The sequence below is a fragment of the Drosophila montana genome, unplaced genomic scaffold, assembly GCF_035044405.1.
Source record: "Drosophila montana isolate Dmon_TW-CO22-7 unplaced genomic scaffold, ASM3504440v1 contig_1505_1, whole genome shotgun sequence".
Lineage (NCBI taxonomy): Eukaryota > Metazoa > Arthropoda > Insecta > Diptera > Drosophilidae > Drosophila > Drosophila montana.
In genome coordinates, this window is record NW_026996452.1 from 2,639,846 (window position 1) to 2,666,344 (window position 26,499).

The following is a 26,499-nucleotide window of genomic DNA, read 5'->3' on the forward strand; positions in this document are numbered from 1 at the left end:
GGTTAAGGGCGTGAGGGCGGGCGAGAGTTATCCTTTGGCTGTGCAAACAAACAATAATTGCTATGGGCTAACTGCAGGACTCATATGTTTGGACAGCCTTGTCTGCGTCTGGTCAGCCGTCTGGCAGCTTAAAGTAATTAGAACGCCATTTTCATATAGGTCCTGCATCGACTGCTGTCCCGCCCAAAAGACGCCCTGCCTCCTCGTGCTGGGGCGTCCGCCCCCCCATAAATTATGAACCGCAACTTAAGCCATCGCCTGCGTCGCCTCTCCTTATGAAAATGTTCGGCTCGCAAATATGTATATGCATAAATGCGCTGCTTTAAATAAACAGGACATGAAGCCTGCGTATCCTTGGCCGGGACTCAGCTGCATTATTACAGCCAAAGTAAATTTATGTGCGCCGTTAATTGAATGCGCTGCGGGTCAGGACATAGGTCCTGGACCCAGCCGGGAGACCTTTCCTTTTTATTTTTTTTATTTTTTACACTGCATAAATCCGAAATTTATTAAAAAGCAGCAAAATGACGCATATCGATAAATGCATGCAAATATTCTGGCAAAAAAGCTCAAACTTTCGCCCGTCGACTGCGCTCTCGCTTTCTCCTTGTTGGCCATTTTTCATGCACCATAATCAGCTGGATAATGTTAACAGTGGCTGACAGCAGTGCTCACACACACACACACACACACACACACACGAGACCCGAAAGATGTGCCATTTCGTATGCAGATCCTCCGGACGTGTTGATAAATAAATGCAACGGGTTCTGGTACTCTTCACAAAATGCCAGTATGAAAAAAAGAGGTTTTTAAAAAAATATATATGAATATTGCGAAAAATTTTATTTAAGCATGGCTTAAAGCTCTGCAAATGTCAAAAGCAATATGAACATCAAACAATAATATAAAATAGCATACGAGCACAAAATGGAAGAGGGTTAAACGCAATAATGTGAACATGGAGGACACTTAACATAAAGTTTCAGAAAGAATATACAAGTTATGCTTAAAGAAAATTATTCAGACTTTCTACTGTATAGTCTACAAATATATCTTGAGATAAAATAGCTTCTATTTCGATTTGAGATAATATAAGATGAAAACTCTACTTGATTGGTTGGAGTAGAATAATATAACCATGGAGGACAGATAACTACTTACAAGAGAATCGAGTCAATGGGAGAGCAACTGCAATTAAAATTAAATTCCACTTAAAGTTAAAACGAAAGTTGGGTTTGTTACGCAAAGAAATAAATGGGAATTGGGCTTAAAATGTGAGTGGAATAAAAGGAGAACAAAATTTGTATTATGGAATATTACAATTTTGCCCTCTAACTCATTCTCACTCTTTCGTTAGCTCCGACTCTCATCCGCCGCAATCTGGTTGCAATTAACTTTATTACCCTGTTCAATTCAACTAAAATATGTATAATCAATTAACAACTCTTATAGGTAGAAATAAATGGGATTAAAATGATAATTGTGGCATGCTGAACAACAGTTTAATTTGTCTCTAGCGCATTCAACTTTCTCAATTGAATTCTCGCTGAATTCACATCGAATACACTTTAATCTCTATTCTTGATTCAATTAAAATATTCTTTGCCTTATGTAAGGAAACTATGTGATTTAGTTAGTGCAATCCCTTTTGCCCGTGTTGTCGCATATGTTTTGCTTCTATTTGACAGCTACTTTTACCATAAGCCACTGGAAACATTTCGAGCGTGAGCTATAAACCAATTTTATATGGCCAGCCCCTACAGGCGAGAGACCCAAACGAGAGTAAATCTGGGCATGAAAATAATTCCCAAAACATTCCCCGAATGCCACACTATTTGATAATTAAGTAGACGCGCGACCTCAAGGCGCATAAATCACTTAATTAACTTGACGACATTTCGCCCAGACGACGACGACGACGACGACAACGACAGGCACAGCCACAGGCACAGCCACAGGCACAGCCACAGGCACAGCCACAGGCCCAGCCGCAGCTCTCATCCATGCAATGCATCCTTGAAAATATTTCGAAAATCTCGAATATAAAAAGAGCAAAGAAAATGCCGAATGAAAAATCAATGCGAAACATTTTCAAAAACTATCAAAACTAAAACGAGCGCAACGAGGCCCCAGACGCTGGGCACAGCCCACAGACCCTGGTCTGCTGCCATACATACATATATCGCCCCATCCAATGCTCGGCCCACTGGGGAGCCATCAATTCATCAAAATGATGCGCCTATTAATAGCTTGAACTTCAATAAAATGCCAAAAGTTCTTTTCATTTTCATTTCATTCCCATTTCAACCGCCACTTCAAACGAGACGCAACCAAATCGAGTCTGACAATTGAGATCGGTCACGGATCGTCGTGTTTCTGCTCTGTGGGCTTCACTGTACTCACTTGAATGTGTCAACGACTCTGTTGTGCTTGTATTGTGCCACGCCCATTTTGTGTTGCCAGCCAATGCGGTAGCCAAAAAAGTTGCTCATCCATCGCATCGTCGCGCCATGTTCAACTCTTCCTGGGCAACAGGCACGCCCACTTTACAAGCGATCGACACTCGGGGCATGTGGCCATGTGTTGTTCATATATGTATATTCATAAGTATATATATATGTACATATATGCATATGTGTATGTGTCAAGTGGGCGTGGCAGCGGCACATAAATTAACAAAGCTGTTGACAGTCGTCGGTGGGAAAAATATCATTAAAAATATAAAATATAATAAATGACAGCATTGATTTAGTGTGCATTCATTTGATTTTATTGTGAAATAATTGGATTTCTCACATGCAAATCGAGAAGATGTTCTCTAAGTCATAAACTGCACAATTTCGCCCAAATAGGGCAGAGCGTGCTGAGAAACGTTTAGCATGATTCACATTTTCCTTTATACGTAACTTACGTAATATAAAATCACATTACGCGTTACGTAAAGTATTACGCATTTTGCATAAATTACATTAAATGACTAAAGACGCTATGTTGGGCCTATTTATGAATATAAATTAGTTAAAGGTTTGTCTTCTATTTAGCTTAGAACAGTTACGTTATGTTTTGTTATTACGTTAAACTCTTACGAAGGGCTAATACTCTAGAAATCATATAAAAATATTATTTATTAAACGTAGTTTGCAAAAAGAATAAAATAAATAAAACGCCATTTATATGAGTAAGTTTTTAACTCGGATGTTTAAGGCATATATTTTATGGATTCCAAACTTTATTTTCTTAAAAATGTTTTTACGTAAGCCGCAAATAGAACGTAAAACTTCTTTTGTAAATATCGTAAAATTCTTGAAAACTTCTATCATATGCTGCTTTAATTAGTATTGGTGAAATAGTCTCGAAATTGATTTTGAAAACTTGTGCATAATTTAAAAGCCTCCCACACACACACACGCGCACACACACTCAGACACCCAGACGGCTGACGATGGCAGCTGCTCTCTGGGCGCGTGATATGCTAATCTCACCTGGCAATTGACAATTTCGCCCGTCTTCAGACAATGAAATTTTCGGAAAATTGAAATTGAAATGAAAATGAAAATTCAACTTATAAATAACACATGTGTGTGTGTGTGTGTGTGTCAATGTCCTCGGCGTTGGCAGTTCTCGCCTCGTCGGATTTGTCAGCGGAGTGAGGGGAGGCGTTTGCTGCTCCTGTGGCTGACACCTTCTTAAAGATAATAATGTAAACACAGTCAGCAACCCCCGAATAACCACCCACCCACCCAACAAAAAAAAAATAAAAATTGACTGAAACTCTAGTCGTAAATTTATCTACATATAAACAAATATTTTTCTTAAATATGAGAACATTTTGGCTGCTGCTGCTGCTGGAAAAGTGGGCGTTGCTTTTGGGCTGTCAGAAATGAAAATTGAGTTTGTAAAGTTTTTTCTCAGCTCTTTTGTTGTTGTTTTTGATTTGCCTATCTCCGTTGTCGCTGTTGTTCTTCTTCTTCTGCTGCTGCTGCTTTGCTGAAGTGTGTCTGCCTGCTGCTGTGTGGGCGTTTTTTTTTTTATAATTTTGTTTAGGGCGCTGGGGGCTGTGGGGGCGTGGCCGTGTTGGCCCGTTGTCATTGCTTGTTTTGCCGCTGACATTGAGTGCTCGTCAATGATATGCAGGCTGAGTTATTGTTGTTCTTGTTGTTGTTCATAATTGTTGTGCACAGCGCCATTATGAGTGCCTGTTTACATGCTGCTTAAACATGGATGTGCTCGTGAATGTTTGTGTGTGTGCGTGTGTGTGTGTGTGTGTGAGAGTGGGTGTGTATGCAGGCGAGTTGAGACCATACAAAATTGAATGAAATACCGGTTGAATTTAATTAGATTTTAATTGAGTTTTGCTAAGGACTCAGTGGCTGGCTGTGGCCAAAAAGCTTGGGGAGTGGATCGAGTGGAAACTTTTTATTTTTAATAATATGGGTTCAGGACAATGTTAGAAGTTCTTACAGCTCACATTTCAAATATTATTTAAATGAGCGTATTTGGAAAATAAAAATTTATGTAATGTATAAATAAGCGAAATGCTAAAGTAAAACATAATTATGTATTTAATTGATGTCAAAATTTATAGCTTTTTTATCGAAAAACTATTCAAATGAGCGAACTCCTAAAAGAATAGATATTCTTTACTTAAGAAAGAGATTTTCTTCACCTTATTTCTACTCTTATTTGAGGACACTTTAAAAAAATCGTTGAACCATTTTTGGTTTAGGTAAGGTAAGGTTTTAGGTAAGGGAAGTGTGCAGGAACCAGTCAGGCATTCCATCTCCAAGACTTGCCTTGAACCGTCTGAGTCTTGGTACTCTGCGCGTCACGAAAGATTTGTCTCCTTAATTATATCTCGAATGAGATTTCTGTATAAAAGAAGTTCACATTTCATATGGCGGCTATTTTAAAACATTTTATCCAACCGCTTTTTACCATTTGTTAAAGCACAGTTTTAACTGCCAGTTAATCTAATTGAACATTAGAAAACCTCTACATAAGTTATTGTGTTTAATTTCTTTAAGCAAAGTTCTACCTGAAGCAGAAGCCCAATTAGTGCCGTTTTTATATTGCAACTCGTTACTAAATCGGAAGTGATATAGTTGTAAACGAAGCTTGCAACGTGATTGTACAAAGTGCCTCATTAGGCTCCCCAGAGGTGAGCAGTTGTGTGCAACTCGTGAGCTGCAATCGCCTTCGATTATGGCCAGTCATCAAAAAGGTGCCTCAAATGACACCTTGGCTCAACATTTTCGGGCCACAAATTGTTGCCGCTAATTGGCAACGAAACGAGTGGAAATAGAAATGAAAATTGGTTAATTTAACACAATGATATAACACGCTCCAGAAAAGCCGAACTTGATGCGCTAAACCAATAAAAAAATAAACTGAAAAAAAACGGGAGGGTTATTATGTCATTATCAGGGGCGCCGCCTTAATAAGAACAGGATGTCTTCGGGCTGGGCTACATATGTACATACATATGTGGCCACTGTGTCAGCCATCACGGGGGCTTGGCTTACAAATTTCTTTTTAATTACGAACTTGCCACAGACTTGTTTTGAGCCGTGTGCAAACTGAACGCTATCTGCAATTGCTCATCGGGCAATTTGGCCATGGTTGTGTGTGCCACGAAAAGGCTCAGTTCCAGTTGGCATCAGCTTTGGGCTCTCAGATGTCAGTCCGTTGTCAACTTTCGTCTTTATAAATATGCTGAAATTAGTTGTGTACAAATCTTGTGCAAGTTTTTGGCATTAACACCTTTCAATCCCCCAGCGAGAAGCAACAACATTGTGAATATTGCTGACTGGAACGATGGGGACTCTTAACGGACTACAGTGAAGCGTGGCCTATGACTGAAAATAAGACAAAACACTATGAACTTTATACAGAATGGATATCATAATTGGAAACTTAAAATTTAAATTTAAATTCAATACCTAAGTTGAACAAGAATTTTAAGGAATATTAAATATTCTGTAACTTCACTTAGCGACAATTTACTGTCAGCAAGGCAGGCTGTTGGGTGCTTCAACCTTGTTTATATTTGAAATTAAAAAGCATCTATAGATTTTCTTCATATATAGGCCAGCCTTACTGTACAGTTGGCAGATTTGCGGTACATTTACTCCTATTCACAAGTTAATTTTTTCAAATTTTTGATTTTAGAATTGTCTTTTTACTCTCATTTATCTATCTGGTTACATTATAGCATGCGGCTTAAGTTCCTGTTAGTTGCATATTTGTTTTTAGTTGCTCATGGACTTAGCTAGCGTCTTCTTCTTAGCGACAATTCACTGTAGTTGCCGCACGCACGCACAGGAAATGTCACGGCTGCAGTGACTACAACTTTTTCACTTTGCTGCGCGTTTGTGTTTGGCGTTTTATTCGTTTTGGAATATGCATAAAAAATTGGTATTAAAACGTCGCATGTAAGACATTAATCAGCTGGCAAAGTGGCAGCCGACAGTAGCGAAACGGTCTCCAAAGGGGTAAGCCTAGGGGGCAGTGGCAGGGGGGGGATCTGCAAAATCAGAAACAGTGCCTAGGTAAATTCAGTGAGCAGTTGATTAATCTGCATTTGGCCCAACTTTTCAGCCCGACCCCCCGACCGCTGTCTCCCTCGCTCCCTCTTGGCCATAAGCAGCTTGGCCTGAAAGATTGGAAGTCGGAAAACGGAGCTACTGCGACCAGTTGAACTGGCTGCCCAACCCACTGTGTACACTTCACTGTACAGCACTTTACTGCACCTCACTTCGACTCTCTCGAGGTTTATTTTTGAGTGGCCACACAACATGCGACAGAGCCGTCGAGAAATCACAATTTTAGACCAAAAAAAAAAAAAACAAACAAACAATAAATTCACGTTGTTGGGAATTAAAAATTTCATTAAAGTCATTAGAATAAAGCGACGGCCCGCACCGAACCGACAGCAGACAACAGACGCTGCGACAGACTGACAGACACATAATCAGAGAGACCGAGAGACAGTTAAGGATTTGTATACCCCCCTCCCCGCCCCCTGTTACAATTCGTATAGTAATTTTGCATAGTTCTTGTGGAGTGCAGAACTGGGAATATGTTGCGCCTGTTGATTGTTTTTAGCGGCTGTAACATGGAGTGATGAGTTTCAGAATTGCTCTGGGCCAAGAATTCTCGAGTGGCACACATGGCCCTCCCAAGTATGGTAATGGGCAGCTCTTTCCATCTGATATCTTCCACACATTATACATTTCATTTGCTTACAGTTGAAGATTTTCCAAAACATTTACAAACTCAAAACTGTTGCAATGTTTATCGAAAATAGTGAAAGAAAAATGATAGAAAAAACTGAAGGTAAATGCAGAATTTCTAAAAACGAATACTTTAATACACTTTTTGGTTTGGTGAGGCGTGTTATTCTAGAGATTTCAGTACCTCAGGGAAAATATGAATAAAAGATAAACTATATTTACATATATATTGGTAACTAAGGGAACATAGTTTGCAAGTCTGGGAACCGGTTCGAAAGTGGTTCACTGTTATATCCCAGGATATAAATGAAATATTCGCCTTAAAGTCATTGTTGAACACAATATTTAAATAAATTGAATGCTTCAGTTGAAAAATAAAGCTCTGTAATAGAATATAGCATATCTCAGAATCTTTTGCAACCTAAGCAAAATATTGCAACCAATATTCTCAAGTAGTTCATAAAGGCCTTTAATGTTTTCTGCAAAAATTTAGTATCTGGGCTACTTAAGCAATATTATGGCCGCTTTAAACTTAAAAAAATATTTGATAGTTGATTTTTTGTGACTTTAATCAGTTCAATTAGACGTTATATGTTAAACCATGTGGAAACAGCTAAATGCCCCGCTTTAAGGGCATGTGAAAACTTACGACACTGCAGACATTTCTTATTCCATTCCCATTTGGCCAGATCTGAGGGCAGCGACTACTCTACTCGGCAGCTAAATGCGCCGCATAATTCACAATGAGTGATTCTTAAATTGTCCATTAAGATAATTTTTACGCCAGAGCGAACAGGGGAGCACCCAGCACCCAACAACCAGCACCCAGAGAGAGAATCAGGGGGCAACTCGGCGCTAGACAAGCGCAGACGGCGGCACAGACTTGGCAAAACTGTGACTGGCTAGAGGGCGTGGGCACCGCCTATGGATACTGGGAATGGAACTGGGAGCCGAGAGGAACTGGGTACTCTAGATGCTGGCTGGCACGTTTATCAATTAGGGCGCAAGGTCCTCACTCTCCGAGTCCGCTAATTATCAGCAAAATGCCTACACATGGCAGCGAGGCATCGAGCGGTGCTTCGTGGTTCTTGGTGGTGCGGTGCGGCTCTGTACGTGGTTTCTGGGCCAAATTTAGCAATGCTCAAATGCATTTCTTCTTCGTCTTGTTCTTCTTCTTTAGCTGTTGTTTTCTGACTGGGTATGCGTTGCTCGAACTGCGTCATGCCCGACAATTTTTCACGCTTTTCTTGTGGTTGCTTTTTTTTTTTTTTCTCTTTAGCCCCCAGACAAAGCAGCCATCAGCCGAGACTCGCAACTTCTTGCGGCCTATGATTGATGTACACTTGATGACTATATAACTTTGTATGATTTTTCGAATTGCTCTGGCAGAGATCTTGCGAGGAGTCGACATTCAGGTCCCCTTCCTCCCCTACTCTCTCTCGCTCTTAGGAGCTGAGCTCTCTTTCTGTCTGTTGCTTTTTGTAGGTGGACGCGTCTTTAATTAGTTTGCCGTCGGGTTTTCGCTTTGGTTTCTTCGGTTTTTACCCATTTGCCTGGCGTTAAAAATGTTGAATAATGAAAATTTCTTGGAAATTTCATTGGCTGCTTGCTTTGTCGTCGCTGTCTTCTTATTTATTTATTATTTTTATTTTTTGCTTAGACAAACATTAAATTGCTCTGGTCGCGTGCCTCTGTCTTTGATTTTTCAGCAAGTTTTGAGTACAAATTTTGGAATTTTCAAACGTTTCCTGTTTTAGTTTCTTTATTGGAAATTAAATGGGATTTATAAATAAGTGTTTGTGACTAATTATGTTGTTGGTGTGCAAATTCTATGAATTGTTTTAAAATTATAAAAAAAAAGTTGGGAAAACCTTAAAAGTGCTTTAAATTTGAATGAAAAACGATTAAGATCAAATCCTATCACAAACGAGAGAATCGATTATTTATATATTTTTTTTAATTTGAACTTCAAAATTATATTTAATATAGTTATACTTAAGGTAGCACAGTGAAAACTCTAGTAGCACACACTTCTATTAAGGGGACACTTCTCTTGGGCGAACTTTTTAGCTTTTTAGACGTTAGCTGTTTGCCCAAGAGAGTTTTCACTGTAAGCAGATTTATGGTATAGATTTGTCTGTTATTTTTTGCTATAGTAAACAAGCTTGGTATGAAAAGTTAGGGTTGCCTTTGCAATCGATAATGACAACCTTAGAGCGCGTTGTCGATATCTTTATTATTGTCTTCCATAGATTTACAACACTGTCGCTTTGTTGATGATATTAAACCCATTCACATTAGAACAGTCTAATCTATGTTATAATAGAACATTATTTAGTGATCACCTTTTATTCTAACAGTCCCAGGCAGCCGATTAAACACTTGTGCTTATAATTTTATGGAGAATATATTATATTCAAATTACATTAGCTATCATTCGCAATGTCTTGTCTCGCCAAAGCTGACATGTTGAACGAGACTGATAAATGATGTGCCACCTGGCAGCTAAAAGCTTGATCAAAGCTTGACAAGCGCTTGCTGCACTTGCCCCTCCCTCTCTCTCTCTCTCTCTCTTACTGACTCCTTCCAGCTCTTCTCGACCCTATCTCTTTCGCAGTGGGCATTTGGCCAACAGGTCACGTACAACGTGTCACTGCTGAGCGGCTGCCAGAGCCAAATTGGCTAAAGTAAAGCATCCACCGCATTATCAACAACTTCATCAGGGACTCCAATTGTGCCCTGCACCGCACTCTGTGAGTATGCACTTCCGAACACCGAGACACCCGCCCTCCCCCTCTCCGCGCCTCTCCTCTATCCCATCGCACACAATTACAATAAACGATGAGCGCTGCAAACTGCTGTTTGGCAACTGCAACTGCAACTAGAGAAATGTTGCAGCCAGTCTTTGCAACGTCTTTGCAATTTTTCTATTGAATTTTTCCCTTTGAGCAGCGGCACTTGGCCGGCAGCGTGGCACGTGCTGCGACTGCCAAAATAAAGCTGACAGCGTCCAACAATGTAGCCACAGCTACAAAGCACAAGGTGCTGGGAGGGAGGCAGGAAGGGGACTGTGGGGTGTGGGGCTGTGGGGATGCGGGGCTGGTAGTATTATGATTGATAAGTTCGTTTTGTGAATTTTTCATAAATTAGGCGCACAGCTGCTCGGCGCGATGCCCAGGGCAAGGGCAGGGGTAAAAGGAACCATCAACGAGCCACCGAGTGCTCAATCGTGCGCCATTTGTCTATTTTAATTAAAGCAGCTTCAAAAGTTTCTATCTCTCGCGCTCTCTCTCTCCAACTCTCCCTCTCTCTCTCTCTCTCTCTTTCTCTAACATGCTCTCTTTCTTCGTCGTCACGCACGCTTTGCTCCTGCTGCGGCTGTTAATCAGCTCAGGATTTTGTCTTTGTGGAGGAGGCCTTACTCCTGCTGCAGCTTGTCCAAAAATTTTAATAAAAGCCTTAACATAAATCACATCAGTTAACTGACCGCCAGCTGTCCCTGACTTGGCCCATTTGATTGGCAACCCATTTGCAATGATGCCACTTAATTATCGTTGTTGTTGTTAGGGGTTGGGGGTTTGGTGGGGAGTGTGAGATGCTCAAATAACTCTTTGTTACAGCTGAAAGCCCGCCCTGTTGGAGTTTGATATTTTCGAATGCTTGGCAACTTATCAAAAGTAATTCGAATGTAATTCATTTTAATTAGTACAAATATTTGTAATTAGCTTAATATGATTAAATCTGTTAATATTGGTACTTGATACAACCTGCAGAAATAGGAGTTGGCATTTGACAATGCATAGAAATTATAAATTAATTCTGCTTTGATTTCAGCGCTGCATGAATTCATATCATTCTCAATTATATTCAGGTCTGGAATCGAAGGTTTTTTTTCTTTATGATTCAACTCAATATTTTACTCGACTATAAAGCACATATACATATGTATGCAGATAGATATTAAGATGTAAACATTTAATATATATAAGAGTTAATTTCGCCTCTTCCAAATCATCCAACTTATTCCACGTACTCAACTAAATGCGGCCAGCATTTCCCATTGAACTGTCGCCCAGCAATTGCCCTCTTTAAAGTTTTGACCCCGCTCTTAAATGCCGCCTGCAACAGTTCATCTTTTTCACATTTGCAAATAATTAAGTGCCAAATGTCCAAATGCATTAAGAAACATCAGAGTGCGGCCAGAGTGGCAGCCCCCCACAGCCCCGCACAGCCCCGCACATGCCCTACACTTTCATCCGCAGCCGCAGCCGCAACAACTGGCGTTTATCAGCTTCATATAATCAAGATCTCAAATCAAGTCGCTTGCAAAGATATAATATATATATATATATAAATATAATTATAGCCATATAATGCAATAAGAGTTGACAACTGTCGACGCTTGGGCGCACATGTAAAACGCTTTTCAAAATTGCATCAACTGCTGTCAGTTGCTTGAAGCACAGTAGGGTGTAGTTGCTTTAGTAGGGTGCACGCTTTTCACTGGCAATTAATGCGTATTTCGACATCATAATTAAAACGCAGTGTGGTTGACAACTCTGTCTGCCGTCTTCTGTCTGGCCATTATATTTAATGAGTGAAATAACCCTTACCTCCGCACTCCCCTAGACCCGTAGCAACAATTCAGACCAGACTCAATTCATTCACTTTTGATATTTTGCATTTGCATATTTTCACATGTCATTCGGCCCGTCGCTTTTTGGCTTTTTGGCGTTTTCCGCCTTTGTGTAATGCAATTGCTGTAGACAGCATGCGGGAAGACTATACTGTGGAGCTGCACGGACCAGTACGAAGAGGGAGGGGTAGGGGTAGGTGGAGACTGCCTTTCGCATAATTAGCGACAGACTTTGCCGCTTGACAAACTCTTTGATGCTGCCTGCTGCCGTCTTCTGCATTTATTATTAACAAATAAAAAAAAGGCCAAACCGCAAACACGTGCACTTTTGTATGCCCTGTAAAAGTCGATAAAGGGTTTTCCATATGTATATATATTTATATGTGCCAAGCACGTAATGGGTTTCATCTGATAATAAACAACTGAGTCCGCTACAGGGTATTACCAAGTCGAGCACTCCCGTAAACGCACATATTGTTTATCATTCACATTTCTATGTAAATCTATAACATTCGTAAAGCAAACACAGACGACAATACCTTAAAATCCGCGACAGGGTATCTTTTAGTCGAGTAAACTCTTTCCGTTTTTTTCATATTGCATATACCTTATGCATAATACAGATATTAAAACAATCAGCTTCAAGCAACATAGATATTGGGGGTACTTCAAACTGGGCTACAGGGTATCCACAAGTCCAGCACTCTCTCAGTCTGTCTCTCGTTGCGAGCATTCATACTTGTTGTTGCATTGTGTTTGGTTTTGTTTATTTGTTTATTGTTGAATGTCTTAATTTATGAATCTGTCAAGGGGAACCTGGCGGACGCCAAATGCGAATGCGACCGGGCCCTGCGGTTCGTTTGAGTTTTGTTTAGTTTTCATGTGTGTGGATGTGTGCGAGTGTGTGTATAGTGTGTGTATAGTGTGTGTACATTTCTTTTTAGCAGCAGACCAGCAGACAAGCAATTCATTCATTCATTCATATTGCTAATGATTCACTCTGGACCAGGCGTGATTCATGGCAGCGCCCTCTGGCGGCAAGAAGAAGTGCGTAAAATCTTGCATCTTGATAATACTTTCAAAATTATCTGAGCGAATTTATGACTATGTGCACAAAAACTTTTCGCCCAAAGTCTGAGTGAGAGAAAGAGAGAGAGAGAGGGAGAGCAATCAAATAATTGTAATCTCTTTTGAATTGCAGTTCAACAGCAGCTCTCTTTGGCCCTCCCGCCCTTCATCCTCCTCCAACTGTAAGCACTGATTATATGCTGATGAGCACGTAGCTGATTTTAATAAAATTTCTTGTGCAAACGCTAAATGCATTTCTGGCCCCAAAGTGTTTGGCAAACTGAAATTACAAACGAGAATTACATTTTTGGCACTCTTAATTATACTTGGATAATAATCTTGGCTCAAGGGTCCATTCGAAAATGTACGAAATTGAGTTTATTTCGAGTTTTTGATTGCCTTAAAAAGGAGTTTTTAAGTAACCTTTGAAAGCAATGTAGAGTCTTTCTGCTATTTATATGCTTTTTAATCTGTTAAAGAGATATGATTTATGATTTGAGGTAATTGCAAGTTAATATTTCTATGATTACCTCATACTCTTTTCAGGGTCTTTTCGACTACCTCCTCCAGGGAGTTTCTAAAACTTTCACCCGCCCCTTGAAGCATGCTCTCCCACTAAGATGGGACCATATATTATGCACATGCATACCCTACGTAGCTGGATTCTAGCCCCTACTTTTTCACTCTTTTTACTCTTCTCATCTAATTACTGGCTCACTCTCATTTTTTACGATCACATTCTCTCCATTCTTTTTAACTTTCGCTATCAATTTCTTGCTTTCCTTCCCATACACCTTCTTTCCTCTACCCCTTTTTCTTTATTTCACTCTCTTCCAACATCCTAGCTTTCTCTCTGTCCTTCGGTGTTTCTCTCCTTCTTCGTATAACCCTTCTTTTTGATTCTTATGTGATTTGCGATTCTTAAACGATTTACAGACTACTTTAGAAGCAAGGACTCTACATGCTTTATTTTATTTAAAACGTCGTAAACGTTTTACTGGCTGCGCTGCTTTACTGTAATATACAACAACAATATACATTGTTGTTCTGATAATTAAAAGTTTTTTTTCAGAATATTGTAGGCTTTTAAAGAGAGGTTTTATACACAGCCATTTTCTGTTCTTAAATGGCCTTAGATACATTTTCATCTGGTATCTAGGAAAACATTTTATTCCACAAAATCAAATGTAGCCAAAGTGCTTTGGGAGTATTCACTTCATGCTCAAGTTGCACTCGCTGCACTCGAAATGAACTTTCTGACTCCCGGGGGCGCGCTTTGTGGCGGTTGCCAACACTGGCAATTGGCGCTGCCCACTTGAAGCGCTTTCCGTTCGCTGTCAGTTGTCCGTCGGATCTTCAACTCATCGCTGGTTGGTTAGTTGGTTGACTGGTTGTTTGGTTGGTTGGTTGGTCTAGCAAGCACTTGATAAATTGTTTACTTTGAAATTAATTACTCCGTCATTGTTTTCTTGGGCGGGAGGTTCGAGCGCCGTCCGCCAGGGGGCGGCATTGTTGCATAAATCAAGTTAGCAGCGCCGCAATTCAACACTTGGTTCCGCTATCGCTCAGCCTGTTTTATGGCCCACCTAGCTGTGCCATTTTGCGCTTGCTGCCCTTTTGCTTTTGATCGTGGCAATAAAATTGCATTTAATTACACTGAATGCAGTTGCCGCCAACTGGTTGCAAGGGGGGCAGTGATGCAGGGCAGACAACTCTGCTCTGCGTTCTGGAACTTCATTGTTCTGCGCATTTTTGAGCTCATTAAACCAACTGCAATTGTTGCATGTTGCTGCCTTTTGTGGCTGATGTTGCTACAGATGCTGCTGCTGCTTCTGCTGCTGCAATCAATTTCCAGTTTTCAGCTGAAAGATGCAAAAATTGAAATTATATTGCGGCTGGTCCGGCACATCATTAAAATGCATCGAGCTGCACGTAATGGCTGTGAACACCTCTTAGGTGAAAACCCTTTTGCGTGCCAATCATTTTCGTTTGGAATTTCAAAACACATTTGTGCAGCATTTACCAACACTGGCAACAGCCTCCTCTGCTGAATTGTGTGTTTAAGTTGGATTGGCAGAGAGGCCAGTGTAAAAGGGGGGCCAAGATTTATGTTATGGTTTTGCCTATACAGCAATTGTGTCCCGTCGTAGCTGCTGATAAAAAGCGTTGCCAGACCGTGCAAGAAATTAACATAAACAGGAAGTGGGTGTTGCCCAGCTCCAGCTACTACAAGCACAACAACAACATCAACAATGCCTGTCAGTGCAAAACAAACAATTAACAACAACACAGACACAAACTGCAAAATATTCCGCACAAAGGGATAAATGCGAATAAAGACTCTGAACATGGGAAACAGATGTGTGGAGACGACCAAGGGGGTGCAGGTGGTGAAGGGGCAACAAGAGTTGTGAATACAAAAAAGTGGCCACAGTTCGTAGCATGAGCTTAGGGCAAGCTATCATGACTGCAACATGGTAAATGAAAGATCAGTGAGAAAGTTGTCTGCGAATTACAGCGAAATATTGAATGAAATCATCTGCATGAGTAACACTTGAGAAAATCAGAGGCTGATAATCGCTTATGTATTAGAAAACTAATCGAATAACAGCAGGTGTTCGGGCAGATAAGCGAGGAAGTCTTTCCAGTGTTGTATTACAGCGAAATGCAAATGAATCACTTGCAAGCAAATTATACGGAATTAGGTAGCAGGTTGCTTAGAGAGAACTGACTAAAGTTCTTGGTATGCATTACATGGCTATTTCTGCGAATATAAATAAAATACAATAATTGCAAAAGTAGGCGAACTTTGGAGATCCTTCCAAGTGGGGAGAAGAACTTTGAAGTACTGTCCGATGTTTGGGGTAAATCGAAGGTTTTTTAAAACCAAATATAAGATTAAATTCAAGCTTCAGAATGGCAAAATCTTTTAAAGCATAATTTTATTTATATTTTTTATCCCTATATGCAGCATATGCAAATAGAAACTAATATTGCAAAAGCTTCAGTTCCTTATATACAATACAAACTAAACTTTAATTCAAAGCATCTCTATATGAGCCTGAAGCAGTACAAAAATTTAAGATCTTATAATAAAAAGATCGTTATGAGATCTATAAACCTTACAAAATTGTGAAAAGCAAATTGAATATTTATTTTTTTATTTTCTTATGCAGTTTCGTGCAATGATCCTTCAAAGCTGATTAAAAAATATGCAACAGCATTTTTGTACATCATTTATTTTAGAGTCTCATGAGAAACATTAAAATAACAAAATTTTATTAATATAATTATAATTAAATTTATTTTAATATTTTGTTATTGGCAATTCTTTTGAGACTTGTTTTCTGCATTCTAGATTTACTCATTCCGCGCTCTTTAATATTTTTCTTTACCCTAAGCTTAAAGTGTCGATATCAATTGCCCTTCTGGCCCCTTCTAGCCCTCATGAGCTTCGTTTCTTCGGGTTGGTTCGTTTCTTGAGATGGCGTGTGTCGGGGCCATAAAACTGGCTGCCTACTTGGACCATGCAATAACAATAACAAAAGGGTTGGTTTTTTGTTTGTTGCTTTAGAGCGCGCTAAATGAATGCAATAAACAAACAGCGAACAGCTAACAGCAACAACAATAAAGCCCAGGGGCGGTTCCGTGAATACTCACAGTCGCGAATGCGAATAGTTTTATGGCTGAAAAAAAAAGATGCAGAAAATGGCTGAGAAGTTGGCAAAAACTAAGCGCCTAACCCCGCAGCCGTAACGCCTGGCTGACTATGAAGCCAACAATTGACTGGGCCACACACCCTTTTGCCAACTGGCAACATGGCGTGCGCGACTCGCGAGGATCGTCAACAAATGGCAACAATCAGTGAAAGATGACGATGGCGCGTTGCACGAACTGCGGCCCAAAGGGTTGAGTGTGGCAAGCAGCGGGTGCAATCAACCCGTTGACTCGACGACAGGTGAAAACTTTGTGCCGCCAATGAATGTGGCTGTCCTTGTTTCAATGTTGTTGTTTTTGTTGTTCTTGGCCTAAAGCTGCAATTGTTGTTGTTGCTGTTGTTGCCACAGACTGACAGCAAAAGTTTTTGCTTTTGACGTTGCGCGTCGCTGCTTGTTGCTGTTGTTGTTGTTGCTGTTGCTGTTGTTGATGCTTGTTGGTTGGCTGCTTGTTTGACTGTTGGCCAACACACACACACACACACACAGTGAGCAATTTGTGCATTAAAATTTCACACTGTGCGTTGTTGTTGGTTGAACGCTTTTGGCTTTTCGGTTTTCGGTTTTCGGGTTTCTCTTCCGCTTGCAATTTCCAACATATTTGTTGTTGCTCACCTTGGCCGCGCTGCTGTTGTCGCCTGCCACATGCAGCAGCTGGCTACAAAATGGCGCTGAGCCCTGAGCCTCAGGCCAGGCCCCACTCCGCTGCCCTCGCCGGTGCGGCTCACCTGGTCGCCTGTCAGCGACAAGTTGTTGGTATGGGTGTGGTGCGGATCTGTCTGGGCATCCCATTCTCAAAAAAGCAGCTTTTAATTTGGCGAAAATGTAATTAATGCACTGCGAATGTACAAATGTCCAAAAGTGGAAAAGTGACTGCTGATGAATTTAAATTACAAAGCAATGCGCAAAGCTCACGCCTCAAGCGCGCTAAAAAGTGACGGATAACCAGCTAAATGGAGGTCGTTGGCGAGTATGAGTAATTGCACACAAGCAGCTTTAACTTATGTTTGAAATTGATAAGAAAAACATGAATATTTTAATTTTACTTTAACGAACCTCCATTCTTGTGATTAGCGTGTACAACACTTAGTCAACTATGCTACTTAATTGCCTGACAATAATCTGCCAACAAATATATATAGTTGACAAAACTGTCAATATAGAAATTATTATTGTTCACTTTCCCAATTCTTTGTTATTTTTGATAATTTTTAAAAAAGTTTATTTTGTGATATATAAGTAAATAATTGAATTCTAAAATCGACAATTGCTGCTGGAGTTGAACCGTCGACTTCTCGCTTGCTAGCCCGTCGTCCTAACACATAAACCATACTAGCCTATGACGTCACGTTTGCAAGGCACAATTATATGTATGCCATATTTTTGATATTTTTTTCGAATACGACCACCTTATTTATATTTCTAAAGCATATTTCAATTTTTGAGAGTTGCCAGACTGTTGTTTTTGTTCGCATTTTAAGTGATCCAGATTGCTTAACATAGCTTTAATTTAGTCCAATTCAATTAACGTTTTATTTCTATCGACTTCATTAGCAAATCGCTTTAGCTTAGCCTTTTCCCTTTATACATTTTATATATATCCAATTTAGAACGCAAAACTGTTGCATCCACATCATCATGTAAATGGTCCCAAAGCATATTTAAAGTTCCTAAATAAACCTCCACATGCTAACACCCAAAAAAAAAAAAGGCAAGTGGAAGCCCGACAAACACTTTTCACGATCAGTTGGCCAGGACTCGGCGGGCAGTTAGCAGTTGCCACTAGCTGTGGCATGCAACAAAAAAGCTTAAAACAAAAAAAACATTGGCTGCTTCTATATTGCCATCCCGCTCTGACTGCATTACGCTAATTAATTCTTGATGTATGGAAACTGTGGCCAGAATGGGCGACCATAAAAACATTGCATTCAGTGGCAGCAATAAAGAAAGAAGCATTTGCAACACACTGTGGCAGTCACAGTTGCTCCACTTTCTTCTTTTTTTTTTTTGCTTTTTTTTTTTTGCAAAGAGCGCTGTAAATTCATGCGGGCAATTAAAATTTAGCAGGCTTTAAGGCAGCTCCTGTCGACTGTCTCCGCGTGTCGAGGACTGCGCCAGTGACAGATGCCGCGGTTAAAGTTTAATGGCAATGCAACAACAACTGCGCAGCCACTTGGCAGAAGGAATAGACAACAAAATGTGGCAGCGAAAGTGAAACAGTTGCCAGCGTGTATCCTGCAGGCTGTGCATGTAGCTCCTGTTGCCTTTTTTTTCAGACCCAGCTACACGGAGGGCTGTAAAAGGCAGGCATGTGTGTGTGTGTGTGTGTTTGTGTCCTGGATTATGGCAACGCATGTGACAGGAAACCATTCGCAGCAACCGCCAAAATGTGGCAACAGCGCTGAGACAAGCAGAACCACGACAACAACAACAACTCATGCTGCAACCAGGCTGACATAGCTGGCGCTTAAGCGGATGCTGCGCCTCCGCGTCCCCACGTCCAATCCCATCCCTCAGCATCCGCACCCGCATCCGCAGAGTTACGTCAAGTGCTAAACGCACTGGCAACTTTCTCGCATATGCAACTGCAACAAGCTTCTGGTCCTCTTCTCTCTGGCGACGGCGTGGGCGCTGGAGTGGGCGTGGCGGGCAGCGAAAGTGCGCGGAAGCAATAAAACATAGACGAGCATATGAAGACTAGACAGCCGCGGGCGGGGGCTTGGTGCGGGACCGGCGGGTGGTAGCTGCAACTTTTGCGACGCTTGTTGCACTTGCCGCGTGGTTGCAATTGCCTGGAAAGTGTTTTTTGGTTGCCTCAAGAAAAGAGTGGAAGTTGGTTGCAAAAAAAAAAAAATACGGGACGCGACATGCGTAGTGGAGTGGGGAGGGGCGAGGCGCTGCAGGAGTTGAAGCAGCAGATGCACATTAGATGCAGCATTTGTGTTTAAGTGCCGCAATATTTGTAAAGCACAGGATGGCAAATATATATAATTTTTTTTCTTAAATTTATGTGCGCATATATGGAACAGAGACATATGTGGGCTTATTAATGGCCACAGCTGGAAGAGAATTAAAATATGAAAGTTATGTCCTGAAACAGTTTAAAGACTGATGTCTCAAAGAGAACAGGGCCAACGAATATTATATATCCTGCTCTACTGCTTACTTCTTTTCAGATATGTGAGCTAAATTGTGAACGTACTTTAAGATATATATATAAAAACAAAAAAGTTTTTGCTCGTTTGTAAGAACTCGTAAGGCTTGTTCAATCTATCTTGAGAGACAGAAAAGTTTTCTTTTACCATCTGCAAAAGTACATGCATAAATGCATATACATATATCGTTATACTATAATATCCTTCATACTATACCATAACATTATGTAGCTACAGTTGAGACTGTTTTGCTTATTCCTCTAAACTTTTTGCATATCTAGCAAATCTTCATGGAATCCTTCGTCATCTCAAACAAGTCTCTCACATCCATATTATTCCCACGTTATGGTCAATCTTCTGATTATGCTGTCTGCTATAAGATGAACTTAAATTGCCAATTTCGGAATTTCTTGCCTTCTAATTGCTTAATGACCAACTGCATCAGGTGCTATCATGATTTTGAAGTTTGCCAAATAACAATGCGAACGAAAAAGGGCCAACACACACAATTTTGATGAAGATATTGAAAGAGCCAAACGAATTTCAAGACTGAAGTTAATGGGCGAGAGTCAGGAGTGAGGAGCAAGGAGCGCGTAGCGAGGCGGGTAGCAGGGTGCGTTCGGTTTACCGAATCCGCTTGGTGCTCAGTTCGGCGGAAGAACAGCTGCCGCAACTATTATGGCCCCGGGCTGATCTTGATCTAATTTGGGTGTATTAGTTGCCCAAAACTGTGGCAAACAAAACAGGCAGGCAGCGCGGAATAAAAGAGAAAGAAAACTAAGAACATTTGTAGACCTTTTTGAAGGCTCAGCATTTGGTGCTGTCAAGGATGCCTCTTCGGTATCGTGGCCGATGCGATAAGGCGCTGCTAATGGCTTCATTAGGCTGTCTCTGTTCGACTCGCAATCACATGCTTGCCACATGCCGCGAACGACTCCGATCCGATCTACAAAATTCGAACTCTTGAGCTCAAGTGGCGCTGCCTTTGAAGTGCGCAGAGATGTCTGCCACGTTTATCGATAACTGTCGATTGGCATGCGTTCGCTGCAATTCGCTCAAGTGTACGCAGAAATACATATACTGACGGCTTTTGTACGTTCTGTACGTCAGCTGTCCGATTAATGTTGCGGCATAAAAAAGTTGAGCATTTCTCATTTTCATTTTCATTTCCATTTGTTCATCTAATGCAACCGTAAAGGACAGGCGCATAAAACTTTCCCAAAGAAACTTGAAGATTGTCATAAAATTCAACAAGAAAGAGCAGCAATTCAGGGAAAGACGAAGTTTAAATACCCTTGCAAACAACTGGCAAAGGCAGAAGCTCGAGACGTGTTCGACTGATAAGAATTTAACTTTTTAGCAATAGTTGATTTTAGATAACACCTAGATAGCTCTCAGCTCTTTGCCCCGATCGAGTATATTTACTTAACGGACTTGCAGTTTGCTCCTTTGGAGCGTCACAAATTTCCTGAAAAGTGTGCTAATACCCTCCTGTAAGGGTATAAAAAGACAAACAAAAATTGTCCATAGCTGTTAAAATGGCAGCGAGTAGAAAGTGCCCCGATACAAATCAGCCCCCGACAAGAACAACAACAACAATAATAAGACAGCATACCATACTCCCCATATAATAAAGATGGAACAAACATTTCATTTTATAATTTTATTATCCATTTTCTTTAGCTTCTCATTTTCATTTTCATTTTCATTGCCATGTCGTCTGTTGCTTCTGAGTCATATTAATCAGAGAATCCAGAGAAATGTACAAGAAATTCACACCTTTTGGCCACAACAAAACACAACACACAGAGCCAGAAAAGCGCAGGTTAGACAGAGATAGCAGCACATGGAGGGGTGTAGGTTATGCAGGGCAGCGAGGGATTGGTCGACTTTATGACCGCTCCTTGACTTTAATGGCCACTTTTCTTACGAAAAGAAATTAAAAGTATATATATTCCACAATATCCATATACGTACACTTATTAGATTTAGATATGAACCAAAAAAAAAATCATTTAACAAAAATGCACAAATTGTTGTTGTTGTTGTGGTGTTGTGTATAGCAAGTGTCGTTAAAAGATATGAGAGCTCCCTTCCATGCCAGGGCATATTCGTATTTGTATGCAAAGAAGTGCCCTGGGCCTCGTAAACATTGAAAAGTGCACATAAAATGTGTAATCGTTAGAAGTACTTGCCTGCATAGAGAATGCATTTCAAGCGCTTTCTAACTTACCCAATCTCTTCATCTCGCTCTCTCTCTCTCTCTATCTCCCTCTCACTATATGTTATGATGTATTTCCCGATTGTTTGATTACAGCGATTGAAATGGCCATTAAAATTGCTCATGAACTTGAAGCGTTGCGAGAATCATAAAGATATTTGAGATGTGCAGCAATTTCTTTAAGAGTTTACTGCGCACTTGATTCTTATGCTTGGCCATGAAGTATGAGCTATATCGTATGAAGAGTTTAACGAAACTTCGTTAGACTTAAAATTGACTATTTTATATATGAGTTTTACAAATAATATGTAATAGCGCAGCTAATCTAAAAGGTATCTTCAAATATTCTATACTATCGGAATCATATATATAGTATTTATATGAGTTTTACAAATAATATGTAATAGCGCAGCTAATCTAAAAGGTATCTTCAAATATTCTATACTATCGGAATCAATCATGCTGTTACAGTTTTGTTTTTTTTTTTTTGATCGTGTGTATATTACTGAGAGTGTATTTTTAATAGTAATAAGGTACTTTAGTGTCTAATAGATTAGTTCTCCTATCTGTTAATTTGCTCTTATCGCATATTTTAATATTTAATGCATGATTATCTTCAGATAAAATTTTTGGGAATACAAATTTGTTTGCATATTTATATATTTATATGTTTATATATCTATGTATTTGTATATTTATATATATTGGATACTGATCTTTTTATAGGTATGACTAATATAAATCCAATCATTTATGTACCTTCATATTCATGAAAGTATTTACGTATAACTATTTACGTATAAAATATTTTCAAATTTATATTTTTTATTTATTAAGCTGAATTATTTACTGGGCCTTTAGGTGCACACATTTTTTTTTTTTAATTAAGTAAAATATAATATAAAATCATATTTATATAAATAACACTGGCACAAGGCTAAGACATTCCAAAGTCCAGCGCGTAGTCAAAACTATTAACCCAAAATGTCGCAACTGCCAAGAGACAGATTAATTCGTATAAAAACGCCTAAAACTAACTAAAAACTAGGTTCCACCTTCCATATGGAATATATATAATATGCTTATATATTATTTACTATATTATTTATAGTCATATGCATTAAAGATAAGACAAGCTAATTGTATCACTGAGCAAAATATTCAATTCTCTTATCAATTGCTTTAATAATCTCAATAATTTATTTTCATACTTCAATTTAGATTATTTAGTTAAATTTGTTATTGTTTCGATGAAATTCTTTTCTGCAGCATTGTATTGTTTATACTTCAAGTTTGTACTTCAAGTAGACAACTGCGGACTCAGTGTTTCAACTGACTCCGTGGCGCAACGGTAGCGCGTCTGACTCCAGATCAGAAGGTTGCGTGTTCAAATCACGTCGGGGTCAATTCGAGTAATTCTTTTTTTTTATTATTGCAGTGCAATACTGTGTGTTATATTTATATAGCTGACAACCTTTAGGTGCTCTCTGCAAAATATATTTCAAAGCAGAAAACTTGACACAGTTTAACTTTTTGTAAAGCAAAAATAAAAATTAATTTTTAGCCAATTTATTTGCCAGCTGTTTGAAAGGTTTCTCAGTCAACGTAATTGCGTTTAGTCCTGCAGCTATTGCTTACAATTGCATTTCAATGCTTAACAAGTTCACACCAAATGTTCACACATCTTTTGAGTCCCGCTACCCACAGAAAGGGTCAGGTCAAGGTGTTAAAAATCAAAGACCTTTAGCGCCGTCTTCGCCGCATCAACATGTTTTTTTCTTTCGGTTTTTATTTTTCACATTTCTTCTTTTTTTATGGCTTTTAATTGCATTTCGATGGCCAATAAAATGTTTCGAACAGAATTAACGACAGGAAGCGCGAACAAAGCGCATGTTAAACATGAGGTAATTAGCGTCTTCCGAGACGTTAAAGCGGCCACTTTGATGCTGCTGCCGCCAGAGGGCGCCACATGGCAATATTCTAGTGTTTGGATATAGTGTGTGCCCAGAGTGGAACGAACTCTGCTCTCTGAATATTTGCTCACATTTTGAGTTTTATTTTTTATTGCATATCGCATATCGATTAATTTGTAATTTCATGCGCTATGCTTCATATTACACGCTAGTTTACTTCCGCAAATATACCCTACAAGCTGAAATCGATTGAAAACGGGTAGTATTAAGTTGTGAAAGTTAAGCTGGCATATAGACGACATCTCTCAATCAGCAGATATCTCCCACTCAATATATACAATTGATCCTGGTATGCACATAAATTCCTATGTTCCCACTTAACAGAGGAAATATATATGAGCGAGAGTTAATAAATTTAGTATAAACGTGCTCATATACCCTGTATATTATGTAATGTATCTTAAGAGACCCAAGCCGCACCTCTCGAAGCACTAAATAATTTTTAAATCTTTCTTTTCCGAAAATAGTTTTATAAAGTTTAACTTAGCATCATTACCCAACACTGTAATCCCAAAAAAAACAAATAAGAAGTATGTACATAATAAAGAGCATCTCCAATTCGTGCATATCTCAAACGTGGCTAATTATGCATTACACGTTTTATAATTTTCCCTGATTTTGCATAATTATCTATGCTAGAAATAATATATACACAGTATATGTACACATTTTTGGGTTACGGTGAACTGCACCTAATTGAATATTTATCAAATGGATTTCGAGCTTATGCAAATAATATGCACAAATAGAGGCCGAGTTTTTGGCGCTTAACAAATGAATGTCGATTGAATGTCGGGCGGGGCATTATCATATAGAATTAGCTATTGCAACAACAGAAATTCGATGACTATTTGATGTTTATAGTATGAGGAGAGAGAAAGAGGAAGTAGTTAATGCGGGCGTCGTTTGACATTAATTGATTGCATCGATATAAATGATGTTCACATATGTCGCGGGTGCGTACATTCATATTCGACATAATCCACTTACACAAGTCATCCACTTACTGCCTTCATTATCGCTAAACTGCTAGATAATCGCCGCAATTAGTCGTCCAATGATAATTATCATTCAGAAAATAAGATAAGCAAAAGTATTTCACTCGCAAGTGCTCGATTTGTCTGGCAAGGCAGAACTTGAAGAATGCGCCGCCAGGTGCAGTGGAATGTGGCCACGAATGTTGAATGCCGCCGCGACAATCATGAGTTCATTAGGCTATTTGGCTTGAAGTGGCTGTTGGCAACTCTGGTTGGACATAATGGTTGGCAGCTCCCTCTCTCTCTGTTTCTCTGTTTCTCTATAAGCATTGTCAACACAAGCCTTACAACTTAATGCAAGTATTTCTAAAGTGTGTTTCGTTAAGTGAGTGGATCGTTCGGCCACTTGAAAGCAATTAAAAATCCTTTAAAATATTTTCTTATCGTGTCAAATGAGTCTGCTGCTAGACAAGCAGAGGTGTAGCCGAAAGGAGCACAGATAGTATATGCTTTGCAGATAAGATTAAGGGGTATTTTGTTTTTATTAAATAGGGATTTTTGGCAGTATGAAGTTGTGCTAGATAAATGATAATCAAGAAGTGCTATCAGAAAGGTCAAAGTGTATTATCGTACGTTTAATTCGTGTGTTCTTTAGCGCATGAGAATAGGTAGAACTCTCCATTTTTATATCCTTTCTGAATTGTAGAATCCCTAGCTCTTTTTGTCCAAGCCATTCGTGACTTGTGCTGAAATAAGTTATCTTTTGCCAGTAGACTCCATAAGTCTAACATTTGTAAAAGTAAAAGGATCTCCCTTTGAAAACCCAAGTCAATTGACACATTTACTATATATATATTCAAGTTATATGATGAATTTCCCTAATGATAACTTAGCTTGTTTTGCCTACTCGCTAGTCTGCAAGCAGAATGACTGGAAAATATGAATTTCTTATTCAAGACCTGCTTTGCTAATGTTATTCGACACATATTCTGAATATAACTATGTGAATGTACTTTCTCTTTCATATATATGTTTATCCAATACTTGGAAAGACCTTTGCTAATCAAGATGATTTTCATTTGTTTTATTATTCTTGCAAACCATTTTAGTATTCCATATTAACTCCATAACTCAACATTCAACAGATTTTCCCATGATTTTCCCTATATCTTGATATAGGATGAGGATGAGGAGCATGGCCAAACATGCTAACAATATGATATAGTAATCAGATCAACAGAAAGAGGAACATATTCAATGTTTCATGACGTTAGTTTGCATAGAAAGAGACTGACAGACAGACTCGGCTGTTCAAGAATATATATATAGTTCTCGGGGTTATACAAATAGTGGTATGCCTCTGCAATAAAAAGCGACCCCTTGTCAAACTACGCCTGTTTTATTTGGCAGTAGGCGCCTTCGGCATGTTGTTGGCCAAGTGCGTTACACGCAGCCATTTAAGTGTGCAATTGTTTAAGCTTCTTGGCATGGCTCGAGCTGTGGCCGGCTGGCGGACTG

At 39.5% G+C, this 26,499-nt stretch overlaps 1 non-coding gene across 1 annotated transcript; it reads left to right on the forward strand.

Moving 5' to 3' along the window:
• Positions 1 to 23,365: 23,365 nt before the first annotated feature.
• Positions 23,366 to 23,437, forward strand: TRNAW-CCA (transfer RNA tryptophan (anticodon CCA)). The gene has a single exon. It is a non-coding gene; the product is annotated as a tRNA-Trp (tRNA).
• Positions 23,438 to 26,499: the final 3,062 nt, after the last annotated feature.